Genomic DNA, 21,083 nt, shown 5'->3' on the forward strand with positions numbered 1-21,083 from the left:
TACCACCATGCCTGTTTGTCTTGGCAGCTTAAGAATGGAAAGATGCCTTGGTGAACTAGCATCAAGTGTTGGCTCTATGTCTACCTTGTCTTGTCTGTTGAAGCTTTAATTCTCAAATTTGGCTGTCTTGATGAGTCCTGTTATTAAATTTTGGTTCTCTAGCACCATCAGACTTCCAAAAACTTTCCTTTGCTCTCTCTTTCTGCTTGGATCTCTGTCGAGTTTTGCCAACATTTTCAGTCTCTCATTTTTCATTATTTAGAATTCAACACTTTAGTGAGTGTTTCTTTTTTCAGGGATTTTTGCTTCTCCATCTTGGCTGATTTGGTACTCTCTAAACCTTTGAACAAATACTCTTTATTTTGTCTGGATTTTCTAATTGTATTTGGCAGGAACATTGGTTTATTACAAGCTACTTTACCACTCCTGTAAAAGGAAGTTCCTACAGTCTTTTAAATAGCTACCTAAAACTCTGTAGTAGGGAAAATAAATTTAATTATTTACCTATTTATTAACATTTGGACTATTTCCAGGATTTTTTATTGCTATAAATAATTTTGGAAAAGGCATCCTTATTCATAATGTTCTTAACCTCCATGAGGTTTTTTTGTTTGTTTGTTTTTCTTCCTTTTTTTATTTTTCTTTTTTGGAGCTGGGGATTGAACCCAGGGTTTCATGTATGCTAAGCAAACACTCTAGCACTGAGCCACATCCCAGTCCTACTACATGGGCTTTAGTACTGTATCATAGAAGTATAATTAAGATTGCTAGAATTTTCATTTTCATTTTGAAAAGATACTCCTGTTTATTCCAAAGTGTCGCTACCAAATCTCACAAACAACATGTAAGAATGCCTTTTTTTCTTATACCCACATCAGCACTGTTTTCAATTTTTAAAAAAATTTTTGTGAATTTTGAAAAAATACCTTGTTGCTTTTTGAAGTTTACATTTTCTTACTTCATGGTAAAATTAACAAAGTGTCTGTTTTTATTGGCTGTTTCATTTTACCTATTATATATTGCCTTTTATTGTGTTTTGTTGATTTTTTTTTTTTAGTAAGATTAGGGTTTGAACTCAGGGCTTCACACTTGCAAAGCAGGTGCTATTCCACTTGAGCCATACTTCCAGTCCATTTTGCTCTAGTTATTTTGGAGATGGGGTCTTGTGAACTATTTGCCTGGGCTGTGAACAATTTGCCAGGGCTATCCTTGAACTGCAGTCCTCCTGATCTCAGCCTCCCAAGTAGCTAGGATTGCAGGTATGAGCCACTGGTGCCCAACTGTTGGTTAGATTTTTAAAAATTAAGTATTCTAGGATCTATACATGGAAGTTCTGAATCAGTAGATGATGAAGCTCTGTTCTGCAAGTGTTTAAGAGCAGCCAGTGATTCAGATACCCAGGTAAATTTGGACATTACTTACTACTTTCAGTAATAAAATTCCAGTTTTGTGTTTTGGGGTGACTTAGTAGATTCAAATTTCTGCTTTATTTAAAATAATGAATTTAGAGAAGTTAGTGAAGAAATGCTGATATTTTCTTGGTTATTTATTACTTACAAGCTATTTTTTAAAAGAATGTACTTTGATAGGTAAAACTAAGAAAAAGATATTGCTACAGATGTTAAGTCATAAATGTTTAGTGATAGAGGTATTATCTTTGTTATGAAACACATAGGATAGAAAAATGCCATCTCTCAAATACAAGTATGTGTTTCCTGTCAAAAAGAAAAACAGTGTAAAAGTCTCCAACATTATATTTATATTGCTATTTTTTCTGTCATAGCACTTTTTTTTTAAGATAATAACACCATTATCTTCCATTTAATACTTACTATGTGCTGGGTGTTTCCATATACTTTACCTAATTTTATCTGTCTTATAGTAATTCCATGAAGTGGTTGTTACAATCATAATTTCCATTTTATAGACGAAGGAGCTAAAGCTCACGTTGACCACTTTCTTGTTCACAGGTATGAGTGTTAAAGCTTGTGTGATTTCAAGGTCTGCCCTGATTACTTTCTCCAGTCAACATATCTACCTCTGTGTTGTCATGTCCCAGGCCTATATATTTATCTTGTTCTACTCAGTAGCATTTGATACTACTAACCATAGTCCATTAAATATACACGCATATTTGTATGTGCAGTCAAACATTTCATGATAGTGTAGAAAGCTAGTAATTATTATAAGCTTATAATAGAAAATAATATCCATCTTTTCCTTGTCCTCAAAGGTAACCATTTTAAAGTCTTTTATCTCTTTATTTCTATATTTCTATGTAATATTTTTATTTTATAATATTGATTTGTTAAGTTTAGATATTACGTGTTGACTTTTCATTGTGGAAGATTTAGTCTTTTATATTCAGACTAATGATGTGTTTGTACCTATTTGCCATATGTTATGCCTCTTTGGTTAAGTAGCTGTTCAAGTTCTTTTTTTTTTTTTATTGGAGTAGTAATTTTCTTTAGAAGGTTATTTATGCATTCTGGTTACAGTCATTTGTTGGATATGTGATTTGGAAATAGTTTTTCTCCACCATGTTTTGTCTTTTCTTTCTCTTTACGGATTTTTTTGTTTTTGTTTTGTTTTTGCAGAGCAAACATTTTAATTTCAATGCAATCTAGTTTGAGGAATCTGAAAGGAACCTCCATGCCATTTTCCAGCACCCTGCTTCCTTATGGTTTCTTAGTCCACAAATTCCAGCCACTTGTACAACTCTCAACTCCTATCTCCTAACTCTGTAACCCAGTGAGACTTGCCATGCTTTGTTTGGCTTTTCCTTCCCCACATTGTGGTCAGGAAACTGCTGCCCAGCCAGAGAGCAGGGGTACATGTCTGAATCACCTTGAGTTTCTTCTCTCAGAGATCATTATTCTGTTAGCTTGTTATTCATTGTCTGAAAGCATTTGCTTTGCCTAGCTCCATAATTATTTATGATGGGAAGGTAAGTCTAGGACCAGTTATTCTATCAGGGCTGGAAGTCTAAATAAGTCCCCAAATTTGTGATTCATGATTATCTGTATTTAATAAGAAATATATTTCACTAAGAAATTTGTCAGAAGCTTTGTGTAGGTTGGCATAATGAACTTCACTGTCAGATTATATGACAGTGAGCTTTGGGGAATCTTCACATGGAATATATATAGGCTGTTTCTCTGGCCATTTCAGTGTCTTTGCAGATGAATCTTATAAAACTAGTTGTCATTGTTTGGGGCTTGGGAGGGGAGAAGGAAGTGAGATTTTCCCATTCACTATGGTTACTTCTATTTCTCTACTGTGAATCTTAAACCTAGACCTTTCTGGGGTTCCCAAGGTGTGTGGGATTCTTATCAACTGTCAGAGGAGCAATGTGGTATAGTGATGATGTGTGGGCTGTGCAACTAGACTCCAAGTTTGAGCATCTGCTTTGCCAGAGAGAGAATTAACCATGTGATCTTGAGCAGGTTATATTTTCTTTTATTATCTCAATTTTCCTCTCTATATGATAGGAGCAGTAAGGACTTTAATAGATCTTTGAGTTCTTTCTTCTCCACATGATGATAGGCAAATCATTTAACCTCTTCAAGTCTGTTTTCTAGTCTGAAAATGAAATAAAGATAGTATTTATCTCAGAGTTATTTTGGATATCTTGGACTTGATTTTTATATGTGGCCTTTTGGACATTGATGCGTCAGACTTGTGTGTGTGTGTGTGTGTGTGTGTGTTGCTAGAGATTGAACCCATAGCCTCGTGTGTGATAGGCAAGTACTTTACCACTGAGTTACATCCCACCCCACCTGCCATCAGGTCTCTTGACTTGTTGCCATTTAATATTCAAATCATGTAATATAAGTCTTCTTTTTCTAATTCTCTCCTCATTAGGCAACCTTCTGATTATAGCCGGGCTTCTTTTGTCACATGCTGAAAGAAAGAGAATGTGCTGACCTGAGGACACCAGTGCATTGTGCACTTGGTAGTTCTTACAGCTATAGTTACCCTTAAATTAGTAAGTTGGCATTCTGATTTTATGTCAGTCTTGTGAGCTTGGTTAATGGGAACTGTTCTGGAGAGATCTATTAGTCATGTGCTGTTTATTGAATTTATGAACTTTCAAGGCTCAAAGCCAAACAGAATATGGAAAATTGACTAAAATGAAGTTTCTCATGAGGGCTGTTTCAAAATAGGCAGCTCCCCTTCCCTAAGGTGCTCTCTGTTTTTGCTCTGCTGTTGGATGTGAATGAGTTTGAGTTTATTTTGCGTGATTACTTTTTTTGTTTTTGGTGGGATTGGGGTTTGGATTCAGGGCTTCATTCTTGCAAAGTAGGTACTCTACCACTTGAGCCACTCCTCCAGTCCATTTTGCTCTGGTTATTTTGGAACTATTTGCCCTGGCTTGCCTTGAACCATGATTCTCCCAATCTCAGCCTCCCAAGTAGCTAGGATTACAGGTGTGAGCCACTGGTACCTGGCATGTGATTACATTTGTATAGCTTTAATTTTTTTATAGTTTAAAAGTTTTATTATTTTAATTTTTAATTTTAAAGTTAGCAATAACTGGTAGGGATGAGGCATGAACTGATAGACTAGCTGTCTAGTTATCAGCTGACCAAAAGATAGGGATTTGATTTTGTTGGTTGTGCATATTCATTTGTCATTGTAAGGAAAATTTGACATTTTACAGTCATTTCAGAAATGGCTTTAAAAAATTTCACAAGCAACTGAACCATCCATTTTCATTTTTTTAAATATGTTACTTGAGTTTGAGAAGCTAGTTTTCTTTTAGTGGTTCTAAACTGGGAGCAGCCTCCTAGGAGGGCATTCTTATGATTGTTTTTGAATATTACAGTGATTGTGGGTGGATAGTTTGTTTAGTGGGTGGAGACTAGTTATGATAAATATCCTAAAGTGGCTTGGAATGCCCTCACAGGGAGGAATTGTCCAGGCGCCAGAGCTGATAATGCCCCTTCTGGGAAACTTTGCTGGTTTCTTCAAGTTTCCTGAGATAACTATGCCCATAGCACCATCTAGTGAAAGAATTAGGTAAGAAACAGAATCTATTTTCACCACAGAAATAAGAGAAAATTCAAAATTTAAACTTTATTTGAAACAGTAGATTATGGAGTTACAGACTTTTGGAGCAAAGAGGAAAAGTGGAACTAACTTAATCACCTTCTCTTTTATTGGTAACTAGAGGCCAAAGAGGTGAAGTGATTTATCTAGTATCATGTACCTAGTTAGTAGCAAGACCTCTGGCTCCTGTTTTCCCAGTTAGTACTCTGAGTTTCATCACAGTGAACAGTCTTTGTGTTTTATTTGGGTACTATATTAGTAACCCAAATAGGTTCTTGTCTTAGTTATTCACTTAACGAAGAAAATATCTCATTTAATACATGTGTAATAAAGTAAAACTTTCATGTTGTATACATTGTACTTACATCTCATTTTGGACAGAGTTTTATTACCCAGATAAATGAGTATTAATTTAATTTTTTAGCTGTTGTGATTTTATTATAAAACTCAGTATTGAGTCTTATGGTAAAAATTTACCTAAGGCAGAGAAAGAAATATACATAAAAATTTACTTAAAACTTAATTTTTGTATTTATTGATGAACCGACATGCTAAGAATCAAAAGGTGCAGAAAATTTGGTCAAAAAATTTAAAATTAAATGAACCATAAAATCATACATTTTCCATTTCTCTTCTGTGTTGGGTGCATAAAGGTGTTTGTTTTTTTTTTAACCCTGACTGTGGTACTAGGGTTTGAACTCAGGGCCTTGTACTTTACACTTGAGCTGTACTTCCAGCCCCTTAAAGTATTTTTGATAAGTCAAGTTTTCTTTTCTTTTCTTTCTTTTTTTTTTTGTGAGAAGGATTGGCAAATGCTGAGAATGGTTTAACTGAAACTATCTTGAAGTTATAGCATTCAGTTGGAAAAGCATAGTTTTAAAATACTAATTGGAAAAATGTTTAGAGAAGTGGGTTACAAAATAAAGTGAGTTTTAACAAGTGATGCCATCAGCAGCATTGGAAAATGATGAGCCTGTGAAAGCGTGTGAGCTGAAATGAACTTGTTTCCTTGTAGATGATGATGAATGCTAGTGACTGCTGGTATCAAAAGTAGTGATAACAATAATGATAAGCAATGTTTTTCCATTTGCTGGGCACTGTTCTGAGTGTGTTACATATGTTATTTCTTTTAATCTTTGTTACTGTCTTGTGAGGAATGGGTACTATTGTCCTCATTTTGGAGATGAAACAGAACAACAGACATTTGAAAACTTGGCAAAAGCCTGGTGTAGTGGCTCACATCTGTAATCCCGGCTACCATGGAGGTGAAGATCAGTAGGATTGTGGCTGGAGACTAGCGTAGGCAAAAGTTCAGCAAGATCTATCTTAACCAGTAAGTTGGGCATGGTGGCACACTACTGTCATCCTAGTTACTGTGGGAAGCATAAATAGGAGGAGCACAATCCAGGCTGGGCTGACAAAAACGTTGAAACTCTGTTCCAAAAACAACTAAAGCAAAAGGGGATGGGGATGTGGCTCAAGTGACAAAGACCTGAGTTCAAACTCCAGTACTGCCAAAAACCAAACAAAACACCTGGCAAAGATCACAGGTAGTAAGTTTTTTTCCCCTTACATCCAAAGTAGAGGTATAATCATTTCTGACATGGTACTTTATTATTTCAATTTTCTGGAAACAATTTTAGTCTTCTGCTGTATTGCCTCTATAAGATAGCCATTAAGGTGATGTTATATGGTTGATGGACTTCAAATACCTATATGAAACAGAACTAAATAACCTTTTGCAATTGCTTTAAGTGGGATGGGGAGGGGAGTTGAGGGGGAGACATGATGAGGGGCAATGTAAATAATGTACAATAGAAGTCTAATCAGAATTGTCACTATGAATCCCCTACATAATGAATATATCCTAATAAAAATTCGTACTAATAAAAAAATAAATTTGCCATTTTTACATGTATTTTGGGCCCTCTAAGTCTCATGTTATAATAATCTTTGTATATTTTTCTAAGTCTAGAAGTTCAAATACCCTTAAGCCACAGTAACTTTGTAGTAGCATCTCAGATTAGTTTTATCTACCACATGCTATGTGGAATATGGAAAAGATGTCAGAATGACTGGGGTAAGTGTAGGGTGTTAACAGCATTCAAAACAGATTCAAAACTGCTAACACTAGGATTTACCTCTTTGAGAGGGTGATGGCTGACAGTAATTTTGTTGGAGGGGCTAGTGAATAGAAATAGCAAAATTCAGAGACAAGTTTTCATCTTTCTTTTATTTATCTATTGTTTATTTATTTATTTATTTTGCTTGAGGCTTGAATTCAGGTTTGCCAGGCAGGTGCTGTTTGAGCATACCTCTAGCCTCTTTTGGTTATTTTTGATATAGGGCCTTGATTTTTGTCTGGTCTGGCCTGGATTGTGAACCTCCTAGTTTATATGCTTCCTGCTGTAGCTGGAATGTATACATGAATCACCATGCCCAACTTTTTCTATTGAGATTGAGTCTTGTGAACTTTTTGCCTGTGCTTACTTTGAACCACAATCCTTCCAAACTCAGTCTCCCAAGTGACTAGGATTATAGGAGTGAGCCACCAGTACCCACTCACCTTTTATTTCTAATGAACATTTAGGTTACAGGTAGGCTACAGGTTGGCTTTAACTTGGTTTATATCTGTCTTTATATTTTTCTCTGGTATTGTTTTAGCTTTGGGAAATGTTCAGATTATAAGAATAGCTCTTGTATTACAATATTATTTATGAATATCATATCCCACTGAATTTCCAATTAAATAGTATTGAATTCTTTGTCAATTAATACAGTCTCTTTGCATATTGTATAGGCTGTGTTAAATTTGTTCCTTCTTATAAAATGATATCATCACCTATGACCAAACATAGCATTTTATAATTATCATAGACCTTTGATTGCTTATGAAGGGAAAGGAGGAGTAGTAATACTGTTGACTATATTCTGGACTGGTTGCTTTTCAAGAGTTATATATTTTATCCTGATGATCCATTGCCATAATTTCACGATCCAAATGCATCTAAGATTCTTGGAGACTGAATTATTGGCCCAAAGGCCCAAATTCTGGCACTATACTACAGGGTTAAATTGTGGCTTTGTCGTTAGCTTGGTGATCTTCAGCAAGTTACTTAACATTTATGGGCCTTGATTTCTTCATCTGCTCAGTAAAATGAAGGAAATAATAGTACTTACCTCAGAAGGTTGTTATGAGGATTAAATGAGTTTATATAGTGAGTTAATGTTTGTAATATACTTAATATAGTGCCTGGCACATGTTGTTATCTAACCGATTATTAGCCAAGTAAAATAAGTAACCGTATTTTGAATCCAAATTTTTCTGGTTCTAAAACCTGTGCTTTTTTAACCATTTCAGTGCGCTGCCTCAAAAAGGATTCTAGGACCAATGTATTTCACTGGCATATATTTCTTGTTTTTCTGGCTAGTTGTAGTCATTACTAGATCTATTTTAAGAAGGAAAGGTTGACTAGAAAGAATCTTAACTTTCCTTTCTTCATAACTTCCAGATGGTTAATAAACACAAGTTCCTTAATGTTTGTTATTATTTTTATTGAGACAAGTGAGTTAGGCATATGACAAGCTGAATATTTAAAAAATATTTTCATTTTGGTATATAATTGCCATTCTTTTTTCTCTTCTTGAAGTCTACCTTATGAAAATTTTAAGTATATCTTACAATATTAACTATAGGAACAAGGTTGTGTCACAGATTTCTAGAACTTAGTCATTTTGCGTAGTAGAGTTTATGCCCATTGAATAGCAACTCCTACTCCAAGCCCCTGGAAACTACTCTTCCACTCTCTGTTTCTATGACATTGATTATTTTAGGTGCCTCATATGAGTTAAGTCATGAGGTATTTGTCCTTCTATGACTCATTATTTCACTTAGCTTAATGTTCTCAGTGTTCATCCATGCTGCTGCACATGGCAGGATTTCTTTTTTTTTAGACTGAATAATATTTTGTTGAATGTTTATACTGTGCCACATTTTCTTCATCTATCCTTACATCTGTCAGAATTTAGTTTTTTTTTTCCCCTACTTTTTGACTGTTGTGAATAATGTGGCAGTGAATGTGGGAGTGCATATCTCTTTGAGATCCTGTTTTTCAACTCTTAGGTAAAATACACAGAAGTGGTATTGCTGAATCATATGGCAGTTCTATTTTAATGTTTTTGGAGTAATCTCCATACTGTTTTCCATAGGGACTGCACTGTTTTACATTCCCACAGTATAAAGGGTTCCAGTTTCTTTACAACCTTGTCAGTGTTTATCATTTTTTATTCCCTTGGAATATTGGAGGTTGAACTCAGGTCTTCGTGTTTGCTAGGCAGGTGCTCTACTACTTGAGTTACTCTGCTAGCCCAACAGCGCTTATCTTCAAAGAATTTTTTTTGTAATCACCATCCTAATAGGTATGAGGTGACATCTCATTGTGGTTTTGATTTGCATTTCCCTAATGATTAATGATGATGAAAATATTTTCATATACCTGTTGGCTGTTTTTATGTTATTTTGGGAGAAATGTTTACTCAAGTCCTTTGCCCATTTTTAATTGAGTTATTATTTTTGCCCCTGAATTGTAGGTTTTCCTTACATATTTTTGTTATTAATCATGTCTGCATCATATATGTTATATGCAGATATTTTCTCCTATTTCATAGGTTGCCGTTTCACTCTGTTAATTGTTTCTTTTGCTGTGCAAAGTTTCTTAGTTTGATAATAGTTCCATTTGTTTATATTTGCTTTGGTTGTCTATGCTATTGGTATCAAATCCAAGAACTCAGTGCCAAAACCAATGCTATAAAGTTTTTCTCTTATATTTTCTCCTAGTTTTACAGTTTCAAGTGTTCCATTTAAGTCCTCAATCCATTTTCTGTATAAGTTGTGGGTTCAATTTAAATCTTTTTTCCATATGAATATCCAGTTTTCTCAGTCCATTTGTTGAAAAACTACCCTTTCTCTATTGGATATTCTCAGTACTCTTGTGGAAGATCTGAATTTGAGTGGCTTAATTTTGGGGCTTTCTATTCTTCTCTTCTATAAAGATAAATTCTTTTTCTCATTTCCTTCCCATTTGGTTTCCTTTTCTTTTTCTTGCCTAATTGCTCTGGCTAGGACTTAGTATTAAGTTGAATAGAAATGGCAAAATTGGATATTCTTGCCTTGTTCCTAATATTAGAGGAAAAACTTTAAACATTTCATTGTTGAGTTTAATGTAATACATGGCTTTTACTGTGTTAAGGTGTATTTCTTCTGAACTTAATTTGGTGAGAATATTTTTTTAAATCATGAGAGGATGTCAATTTTGTCAAATTTTTTCTGCATTTAGTGAGATCATACTTTCTGTCCTTCATTCTGTCAATCTGATCTATCACATTTACTAATTTACATGTGTTGAACCATTCTTCCATTCTAGAAATAAATCCCACTTGATTGTCATGGATGATCCTTTTGATAGATTGTTGAGTTCAGTTTGCTAGTTTTTAGTTGAGAATGTTTGCATGTATGTTCACCTGTGATATTCTTGTAGTGTCTTTTCCTGAGTTTGCTGTCAGAGTAATTTGGCTACATAAAAAGAATTTGGACATGTTCCCTTTGAATTTTTTTTTGGGGGGGAACATTTGAGAAAGATTGATATTAGTTCTTCTTTAAATGTTTGGTAGAAAAATCTTCTTACATTATTGATCTGGTTGAAAAAGATACTTCATATAATTTCAGTCTAATAAAATTTGCTGAGATTTGTTTTATGCCCTATTTGTTTTCTCTCCTATTATGGAGAATGTGTTGTGTGTGCTTGAGAAGAATGTGTATTCTGTTCCTGTGCATATCTGTTAGCTTCATTTGTTCTAAAGTGTTGAAATACAATGTTTCCTTATTAATTTTCTGTCTGGACAATCTGTTCATTGTTGAAAGTATGGGGTATTGAAGTCCCCCATTTTTGTTATAGTTCAATTTATCTCTTCCTTCAGATCCTTTAATTTTTTTATACATTTATACATATACATACAAATTTACAGTTATATCCTCTTGAAAAATTGACTTTTTTTCATTGTATAATTCTCTTCTTTTTCTCTTTTTTCACTTTTAGACTTAAAATATATTTTGCCCAATGCGAATATAGCTACCCTGCTGCTCTCTTTTGGTTTCTATTTGTTTTGAATATCTTTTTTCTGTCCCTCTACTTGTCCTTAAAAGTGACATCAGTCTCTTATAAGTAGCATACAGTTTGGATCTTGTTTTATTGATTTTTAAAAAATCTTGTTTTATTGATTTTTTTTCTTTTATTATTCATATGTGCATACAAGGCTTGGTTCATTACTCCCCCTGCCCCCATCCCCTCCCTTACCACCCACTCCACCCCCTCCCTCTCCCCCCCACCCCCTCAATACCCAGCAGAAACTATTTTTCCCTTATTTCTAATTTTGTTGTAGAGAGAGTATAAGCAATAATAGGAAGGAACAAGGGTTTTTGCTGGTTGAGATAAGGACAGCTATACAGGGAGTTGACTCACATTGATTTCCTGTGCATGGGTGTTACCTTCTAGGTTAATTCTTTTTGATCTAACCTTTTCTCTAATTCCTGTTCCCCTTTTCCTATTGGCCTCAGTTGCTTTTAAGGTATCTGCTTTAGTTTCTCTGCATTAAGGGCATCAAATGCTAGCTAGTTTTTTAGGTGTCTTACCTATCCTCACCCCTTCCTTGTGTGCTCTCGCTTTTATCATGTGCTCATAGTCTAATCCCATTGTTGTGTTTGCCCTTGATCTAATGTCCACATATGAGGGAGAACATACGATTTTTGGTCTTTTGGGCCAGGCTAACCTCACTCAGAATGATGTTCTCCAATTCCATCCATTTACCAGCGAATGATAACATTTCGTTCTTCTTCATGGCTGCATAAAATTCCATTGTGTATAGATACCACATTTTCTTAATCCATTCGTCAGTGGTGGGGCATCTTGGCTGTTTCCATAACTTGGCTATTGTGAATAGTGCTGCAATAAACATGGGTGTGCAGGTGCCTCTGGAGTAACCTGTATTGATTTTTTAAAAATCCATCCAGTGACTATCTTCCTGTTGGACATTTTAACCCATTTACAACTAAGGCAATTATTTATAGGTAAGGACTTATTATTGCTACTTTGCTAGTTGTTTTCTAGTTTGTATGCTATTTATTTCTTCCTCTCTTGCAATCTTCTTTTGTGGTTTGATGGTTTTCTGTACAGTATGCTTTGAATCCTATAAAAATAGAATCTTAATGTTTCTATTAAAGATTTTTGCTTTAGGCTTAGGTAGAACACCTTATGCTTATAACAACCTTTTTCAAGCTGATGACCACTTAACTTTGATTATATTCAGCAGCTCTACACTTTCATACCCCCTTCACAATTTGCAAGTTGATGTTAGAGTTTACATCATTTTGTAATGTGAATCCTTTGACAAATTATTTTAGCTACAATTGTTATTAATAATTGTGTCTATTAATCCTCATAGCAAGGATGAGAATGTCGTACACACCATCATTACAATTTGAGAATATTCTCAATATGGCTTTGTTTTACTGATACCACTGGCATTTGTCTTTTATATGTTTCATGTTACTAGTTAGCAGCTTTTCATTTCAGTTTAAAGAACTTCCTTTAGCAGTTCCTATAAGGCAAGACTACTGGTAATGAACTCCCTTAGCTTTTGTTTGTCTTAGAAAGTTTTTGTTTCTTCCTTATTTCTGAAAAACAGCTTTGCTGGATAACGTGTTATTGATTGGCAGGTTTTCCTTTCATCACCTTGAATATATCATCATCCCACTCTCTCCTGGAGAAGATTTCTGCTGAGAAATCTACCTAGAGTTATATTGAGACTCCTTTTTTATATGATGTGTCTTTCTTGCTGCTCTCAGGAATTTTATTATTTTTTTTTTCATTTTTCTTTTATTATTCATATGTGCATACAAGGCTTGGTTCATTTCTCCCCCCTGCCCCCACCCCCTCCCTTACCACCCACTCTGCCCCCTCCCTCTCCCCCCCCCTCATTACCCAACAGAAACTATTTTTCCCTTATTTCTAATTTTGTTGTAGAGAGAGTATAAGCCATAATAGGAAGGAACAAGGGTTTTTGCTGGTTGAGATAAGGATAGCTATACAGGGCATTGACTCACATTGATTTCCTGTGCGTGGGTGTTACCTTCTAGGTTAATTCTTTTTGATCTAACCTTTTGTCTAGTACCTGTTCCCCTTTTCCTATTGGCCTCAGTTGCTTTAAGATATCTGCTTTAGTTTCTCTGCATTAAGGGCAACAAATGCTAGCTAGTTTTTTTAGGTGTCTTACCTATCCTCACCCCTCCCTTGTGTGCTCTCGCTTTTATCATGTGCTTATAGTCCAATCCCCTTGTTGTGTTTGCTCTTGATCTAATGTCCACATATGAGGGAGAACATACGATTTTTGGTTTTTTGAGCCAGGCTAACCTCACTCAGAATGATGTTCTCCAATTCCATCCATTTACCAGCGAATGATAACATTTCGTTCTTCTTCATGGCTGCATAAAATTCCATTGTGTATAGATACCACATTTTCTTAATCCATTCGTCAGTGGTGGGGCATCTTGGCTGCTTCCATAACTTGGCTATTGTGAATAGTGCCGCAATAAACAGGGATGTGCAGGTGCCTCTGGAGTAACAGTCTTTTGGGTATATCCCCAAGAGTGGTATTGCTGGATCAAATGGTAGATCGATGTCCAGCTTTTTAAGTAGCCTCCAAATTTTTTTCCAGAGTGGTTGTACTAGTCTACATTCCCACCAACAGTGTAAGAGGGTTCCTTTTTCCCCGCATCCTCGCCAACACCTGTTGGTGGTGGTGTTGCTGATGATGGCTATTCTAACAGGGGTGAGGTGGAATCTTAGCGTGGTTTTAATTTGCATTTCCTTTATTGCTAGAGATGGTGAGCATTTTTTCATGTGTTTTCTGGCCATTTGAATTTCTTCTTTTGAGAAAGTTCTGTTTAGTTCACGTGCCCATTTCTTTATTGGTTCATTAGTTTTGGGAGAATTTAGTTTTTTAAGTTCCCTGTATATTCTGGTTATCAGTCCTTTGTCTGATGTATAGCTGGCAAATATTTTCTCCCACTCTGTGGGTGTTCTCTTCAGTTTAGAGACCATTTCTTTTGATGAACAGAAGCTTTTTAGTTTTATGAGGTCCCATTTATCTATGCTATCTCTTAGTTGCTGTGCTGCTGGGGTTTCATTGAGAAAGTTCTTACCTATACCTACTAACTCCAGAGTATTTCCTACTCTTTCTTGTATCAACTTAAGAGTTTGGGGTCTGATATTAAGATCCTTGATCCATTTTGAGTTAATCTTGGTATAGGGTGATATACATGGATCTAGTTTCAGTTTTTTGCAGACTGCTAACCAGTTTTCCCAGCAGTTTTTGTTGAAGAGGCTGCTGTTTCTCCATCGTATATTTTTAGCTCCTTTGTCAAAGATAAGTTGCTCATAGTTGTGTGGCTTCATATCTGGATCCTCTATTCTGTTCCACTGGTCTTCATGTCTGTTTTTGTGCCAGTACCATGCTGTTTTTATTGTTATTGCTTTGTAATATAGTTTGAAGTCAGGTATTGTGATACCTCCAGCATTGTTCTTTTGACTGAGTATTGCCTTGGCTATTTGTGGCCTCTTGTGTTTCCATATAAATTTCACAGTAGATTTTTCAATCTCTTTAATGAATGTCATTGGAATTTTGATGGGAATTGCATTAAACATGTAGATTACTTTTGGGAGTATCGACATTTTTACTATGTTGATTCTACCAATCCATGAGCATGGGAGATCTCTCTACTTTCTATAGTCTTCCTCAGTCTCTTCCTTCAGAAGTGTATAGTTTTCCTTGTAGAGGTCTTTCACATCTTTTGTTAGGTTTACACCTAGGTATTTGATTTTTTTTGAGGCTATTGTAAATGGAATTGTTTTCATACATTCTTTTTCCGTTTGCTCATTGTTAGTGTATAGAAATGCTAATGATTTTTCTATGTTGATTTTATATCCTGCTACCTTGCTATAGCTATTGATGATGTCTAGAAGCTTCTGAGTAGAGTTTTTTGGGTCTTTAAGGTATAGGATCATGTCGTCTGCAAATAGGGATATTTTGACAGTTTCTTTACCTATTTGTATTCCTTTTATTCCTTCTTCTTGCCTAATTACTCTGGCTAGGAATTCCAGTACTATGTTGAATAGGAGTGGAGATAGTGGGCATCCTTGTCTGGTTCCTGATTTTAGAGGGAATGGTTTTAGTTTTTCTCCGTTAAGTATAATGCTGGCTGTAGGTTTGTCATGTATAGCTTTTATAATGTTGAGGAACTTTCCTTCTATTCCTAGTTTTCTTAGAGCTTTTATCATGAAATGATGTTGGATCTTATCAAAGGCTTTTTCTGCATCTATTGAGATAATCAAGTGGTTTTTGTCTTTGCTTTTGTTAATGTGGTTTATTACGTTTATTGACTTTCGTATGTTGAACCACCCCTGCATCCCTGGGATGAAGCCTACTTGGTCATGGTGAATAATCTTTTTGATGTGTTGCTGAATTCGGTTTGCCATTATTTTGTTGAGGATTTTTGCATCAATGTTCATTAAGGAGATTGGCCTATAGTTCTCCTTTTTTGGAGGTGTCTTTGCCTGGTTTTGGGATATGTGTAATACTAGCTTCATAAAATGTGTTTGGCAGTTTTCCTTCCCTTTCTATTTCGTGGAACAGTTTAAGGAGGGTTGGTATCAGTTCTTCTTTAAAGGTCTGATAGAATTCAGCAGAGAATCCATCAGGTCCTGGACTTTTCTTTTTCGGGAGACTCTTGGTTGCTGCTTCAATTTCATTTTGTGTTATAGGTCTATTCAGGTGATTAATTTCCTCTTGGTTCAGTTTTGGATGATCATATGTATCTAGAAATCTGTCCATTTCTTTTAGATTTTCAAATTTATTTGAATATAGGTTCTCAAAGTAGTCTCTGATGATTTCCTGGACTTCCATGGTGTTTGTTGTTATCTCCCCTTTTGCATTCCTAATTCTACTAATTTGGGTTTTTTCTCTCCTCATTTTAGTCAGGTTTGCCAGGGATCTATGGATCTTGTTTATTTTTTCAAAGAACCAACTTTTTGTTTCATTAATTCTTTGTATGGTTTTTTTGGTTTCTATTTCGTTGATTTCAGCTCTTATTTTTATTATTTCTCTCCTTCTATTTGTTTTGGGATTTGCTTGTTCTTGTTTTTCTAGGAGTTTGAGATGTATCATTAGGTCATTGATTTGGGATCTTTCAATCCTTTTAATATATGCACTCATGGCTATAAACTTTCCTCTCAAGACTGCCTTAGCTGTGTCCCATAGGTTCCGGTAGGTTGTGTTTTCATTTTCATTGACTTCCAGGAACTTTTTAATTTCCTCTTTTATTGCATCGATGATCCACTCTTCATTAAGTAATGAGTTATTTAGTTTCCAGCTGTTTGCAAGTTTTTTGTCTTTACTTTTGTTGTTGAGTTCTACTTTTACTGCATTGTGGTCAGATTGTATGCACGGTATTATTTCTATTTTCTTATATTTGCTGAGGCTTGCTTTGTGCCCTAGGATATGATCTATTTTGGAGAAGGTTCCATGGGCTGCTGAGAAGAATGTATATTGTGTAGAGGTTGGATAAAATGTTCTGTAGACATCTACTAGGTCCACTTGATCTATTGCATATTTTAGATCTTGGATTTCTTTATTGATTTTTTGTTTGGATGACCTATGTATTGATGATAATGGGGTGTTAAAGTCTCCCACAACCACTGTGTTGGCGTTTATATATGCTTTTATGTCTTTCAGGGTAGGTTTGATGAAATTGGGTGTGTTGACATTGGGTGCGTACAGATTGATGATTATTATTTCCTTTTGGTCTATTTCCCCTTTTATTAGTATGGAATGTCCTTCTTTATCTCATTTGATCAATGTAGGTTTGAAGTCTACTTTGTCAGAGATAAGTATTGCTACTCCTGCTTGTTTTCGGGGGCCATTGGCTTGGTAAATCTTCTTCCAGCCTTTCATCCTAAGCATATGCTTATTTCTGTCACTGAGACGAGTCTCCTGTAAGCAACAAATTGTTGGATCTTCTTTTTAATCCATTTTGTCAAATGGTGTCTTTTCATGGGTGAATTGAGTCCATTAACATTAAGCGTTAGTACTGATAGGTATGTGGTGATTCCTGCCATTTAGTTGTCTTAGTTGTTTGAAGGTTTGATTTTGTGTACCTAACTTGATGTTACTCTCTACTGTCTTGCTTTTTCTTATCCTGTGGTTTGGTGCTGCCTGCCTTTTCATGGTTAAGTTGGGTGTCACTTTCTGTGTAGAGGATCCCTTGCAGAATCTTTTGTAATGGTGGCTTTGTGGTCACATATTGTTTTAGTTTCTGCTTATCATGGAAGACTTTTATTGCTCCATCTATTTTGAATGATAGCTTTGCTGTGTAGAGTATCCTGGGGTTGAAGTTATTTTCATTCTGTGCCCGGAAGATCTCACCCCACGCTCTTCTTGCTTTTAATGTTTCTGTTGAGAAGTCTGCTGTGATCTCAGGAATTTTAAAGTCTTTGAATCTTGATAGTTGAATTATTATGTGTCATGGTTTGCTCCTCTTTGGGTTGATTTGATTGATGACCTCGCACCTCCTGTACCTGAGTGTTGGTATTTACCCTCAGATTAGGGAGATTTTCAGTCATTATTTCTTGGTTTTTTTTTTTTTTTCCTTTTCTCCTATTTCCTTCCTTCCACTTTCCCTTTCCTTTTCCTTTTCTTTTGGATAGTAGTGGGGTTTGAATTCAGCCACATTTTTGCTAGGCAGGCACTCTACCACTTGAGCAGTGCCCGAAATCCTTTTTTAGTTTATTTATTTTTCAAATAGGATTTTGTGCTTTTTTCTGGGCTGGTATTGAACTGCAATCCTCCTGGCTCCACCTCCCAAGTAGTTAGCATTATTGGTGTGAGCCACTGTGCCCGGCCCATTATTTCTTTATACTGTCTGCTCCTTTTTCTTTCTGCAACTAAATTTATGGTCTCTTGATGGTGTCCCATAATTCAAGTGGGTTTTATTCTTTTTTATTCTTGCTCCTGTGACTGGAAAATTTCAAATGCACTGTCTTCCAGTTCACTTATTCTTCTGCCTAATAGAGTCTACTGTTCAAGATTTTCATTGAATTTCCCAGTTCAATCACTGTATTCTTCATCTTTAGTATTTTTATTTCTTTGTAAGACTCTGCTGCCCTTTTTCCTGCATTGTTTTCGAAGTTTCATTATATTCTTATGCTTCACTGAACTTTATGACTTTTTCTGAATTTGCTGTCAGTCATGTTATAGATCTCCATTTTTCTAATCCTATGCCTTACATTGTTGTCTGTGCATTAGAGGAGCACTCTGTTCTGGTGTTCATAGGTTTTCTTTGACAAGAATAGTGTTATTATTTAGTCTAGCCTGTGAATTTGTAGGGCCAGCTGGTGACAATCCCATGATGGCAAAGCTCATTGTGTGTTCTCCAGTTGACTTGGTGGCTTCCAGATGGGCTGGTTACAAAATATATTTTCTGACTGGGTAATTCCACTGTTTTGGATCTGTAATTGGGCCAGCTTATAGTCTGGACTCTAAGGTTAGATGGAGTTAATTGCTTAGTATAGGTAGGACCAAATGCTTGTGCCCCTTAAAAATGCACAATTGCGGATTGCCTCTCTGTCAAGTTGCAGTTGTGGAATGGGCTTTGGCTGAGCTCAGTGGCAGTTTGATCTTCTGGATCTACCAGGTCTCACCTTCCCTAAAATGTGCAGAGATGGGAGTTTCCCAGCCCACTCAATGTTATTGGGTAGGCTTTTGACTGCAGAACTACTGCTTGATTTCCTGTATCAAGCTAGTTTAGCCCCTGCTGCTTTGAGAGGTGCTGAGATGTAATTGTTCCATCCAGGTGGGGCCACTGGTAGTATTTTTTGGCTGGGTGGAGCCTTTGCTTGACTTTCTGGGTCAAGAGGTCTAGCCCATTCACTTCTGCCCTTCTGAAATGGGCAGAGATTGAGCATGGCCTCCAAGCCTGGGCAGGGAGACCAGTAGGCTAGGTTGTACTTCCTTCCTTGCTTCTAAAGGTGACATGCTCAGCTTTGCAGATAGGCCTTGAAGTTGGCTGATATTTTGATTAGATGCTATAACTGACAGGAACACAGAGGTACTGAGATTTTGTTGATCGTTGTGATCTCTGTCACCTTTCTTTGTTTCTACCTGACCCTGTGTACCTTCTGTGAATTGAGATAGGCGTGGGCTCCAGGGAAGCAGGATGCCAGGGAAGTTGGATGTCTGTGGACCCAGGAACATTATCTCTAGTGTTGTACAGATTTGGGGAGGGGGAAACATAGTCAGAGGGACCTTTGTAATTCAGATTTCATTTAATTTTGCAGATCACATGTATTATCTTAGGCCTTTTTTTAAGTGTTAGTGTTTAGAGAAGGATGTTCCAATATGTGTATGGTTGCTAGTTGAACTTTCTGTTGGAGGTTGCAGAGCCTGAAACTTCCTATTCTACCATCTCGTAGAGATCTCGTACTGAATGTTTTTTAAAAATAATTTTAGTTTGGAATACTTTTGTAGTCTATTGGGGTAATTATTTTCTTCTTATATTTCTGCATATTAAATGTAACTTTAAAGATTGCCTTCAATTGTGCGACTTAGAGATTGAATAGGAAAATGTTTTGTCTTTTGATAATACTTGCATGCTGAAATCACTAGAAAGGTATGCTTTTGGTTTGTATAGCAAATAAACCTTATATAATTAGATATTCATGAAACCGTAGTCTAGTGAAATGTTTTTCTTCTAGTTTTCAGTACTTTTTTTACTCTGCTACATAAGTTGTGTTAAAAATGAAAAAGATTTCAGATGGAATTTTTCATGTCATTGCATATTTATATGAATTATTTTAAATTAAATTGATTGTCTAGGCTTATGTTTATATTGCTATTAAGGAACATTTTCCTGTGGATATTTGGAATTGACACATAAATAATATTTCTATTATGTGTGGAAATATATATGTTGCACACATATTTTATACCTGTATAGATATATACCTATATTTATATTTGATGTATATGTTTGTCTTACATAGTCCTGCTTATACACACATATATATGTATGTCCATATCTGTGCAGCAGGATAAGATACATTGGTCCTTTTAAATTTGAGAATATTCACAGTTCTTAAAGAATTATACTACTTTGATTTCCGAATGGAATTTGAGTTTCAAATTATTTTTTCCCTTCATTTTCCTAGGATTTGAAATGTTTTAATGGAGTTTGATAAGATATGATATAGCATAGATGTTGACTAGCTGTGTTAGCAAGTGGATATATTGTTTTTTTGGTTGGCACAGTCATAGTGTTCTAAGGCCTTTTAATACCATATTTTGGCAGTGTAATGTAATTTTTTCTTAGTTTTAATCAAAAGTAAAATAGTTGGGAAACAAACACCATTTTTCAGTTACATCTTATAGAAAGAATAACTTAAGAAATATGAAGGAATTGAATAGACTTACAAAAATATTAAGTCTCCTTATGAAGTATTTGAAATAATTTATGTTACAAACATTTTAATGTAATTCAGAAGTAAAAATTCTATTTTCTTTCTACTTTAAATTGGTTGCACTCTTAGGGCAACTACTGCTAATAGCTTTTTGAATAGCCTTTCAGAAATGTTATTTTCATGTGTGTATGTGTAGGTATGTATATGAGGGTATGATGGAATTGTGACTGCACACATGATCCATACTTATCCTTTTAAAAAAATACTCTTATAAGATATATTGAATGTCTTAAGTATATTCTTTTTCACATACATTGAGGAAAAGTAGATAGGTTGCTATACATTAAAATATAACTATTTTTCTTTCTAAGTGTTTATTTGAAGACTTGTAGTTATTCTAGTGATACATATTAGTAAAATTTTATTAGTGCAGTTAATCACAGGTTATATATTAAAACCTTACTTTTT

At 35.4% G+C, this 21,083-nt stretch overlaps 1 protein-coding gene across 13 annotated transcripts in view; it reads left to right on the plus strand.

The window, feature by feature from the left end:
• The window catches only part of Oma1 (OMA1 zinc metallopeptidase), a 133,519-nt gene that overhangs the window by 62,584 nt on the left and 49,852 nt on the right, over nucleotides 1–21,083 (plus strand). The gene's annotated exons all lie outside the window — the stretch shown is intronic.

This window comes from Castor canadensis, chromosome 7, assembly GCF_047511655.1.
Source record: "Castor canadensis chromosome 7, mCasCan1.hap1v2, whole genome shotgun sequence".
Taxonomy (NCBI): Eukaryota; Metazoa; Chordata; class Mammalia; order Rodentia; family Castoridae; genus Castor; species Castor canadensis.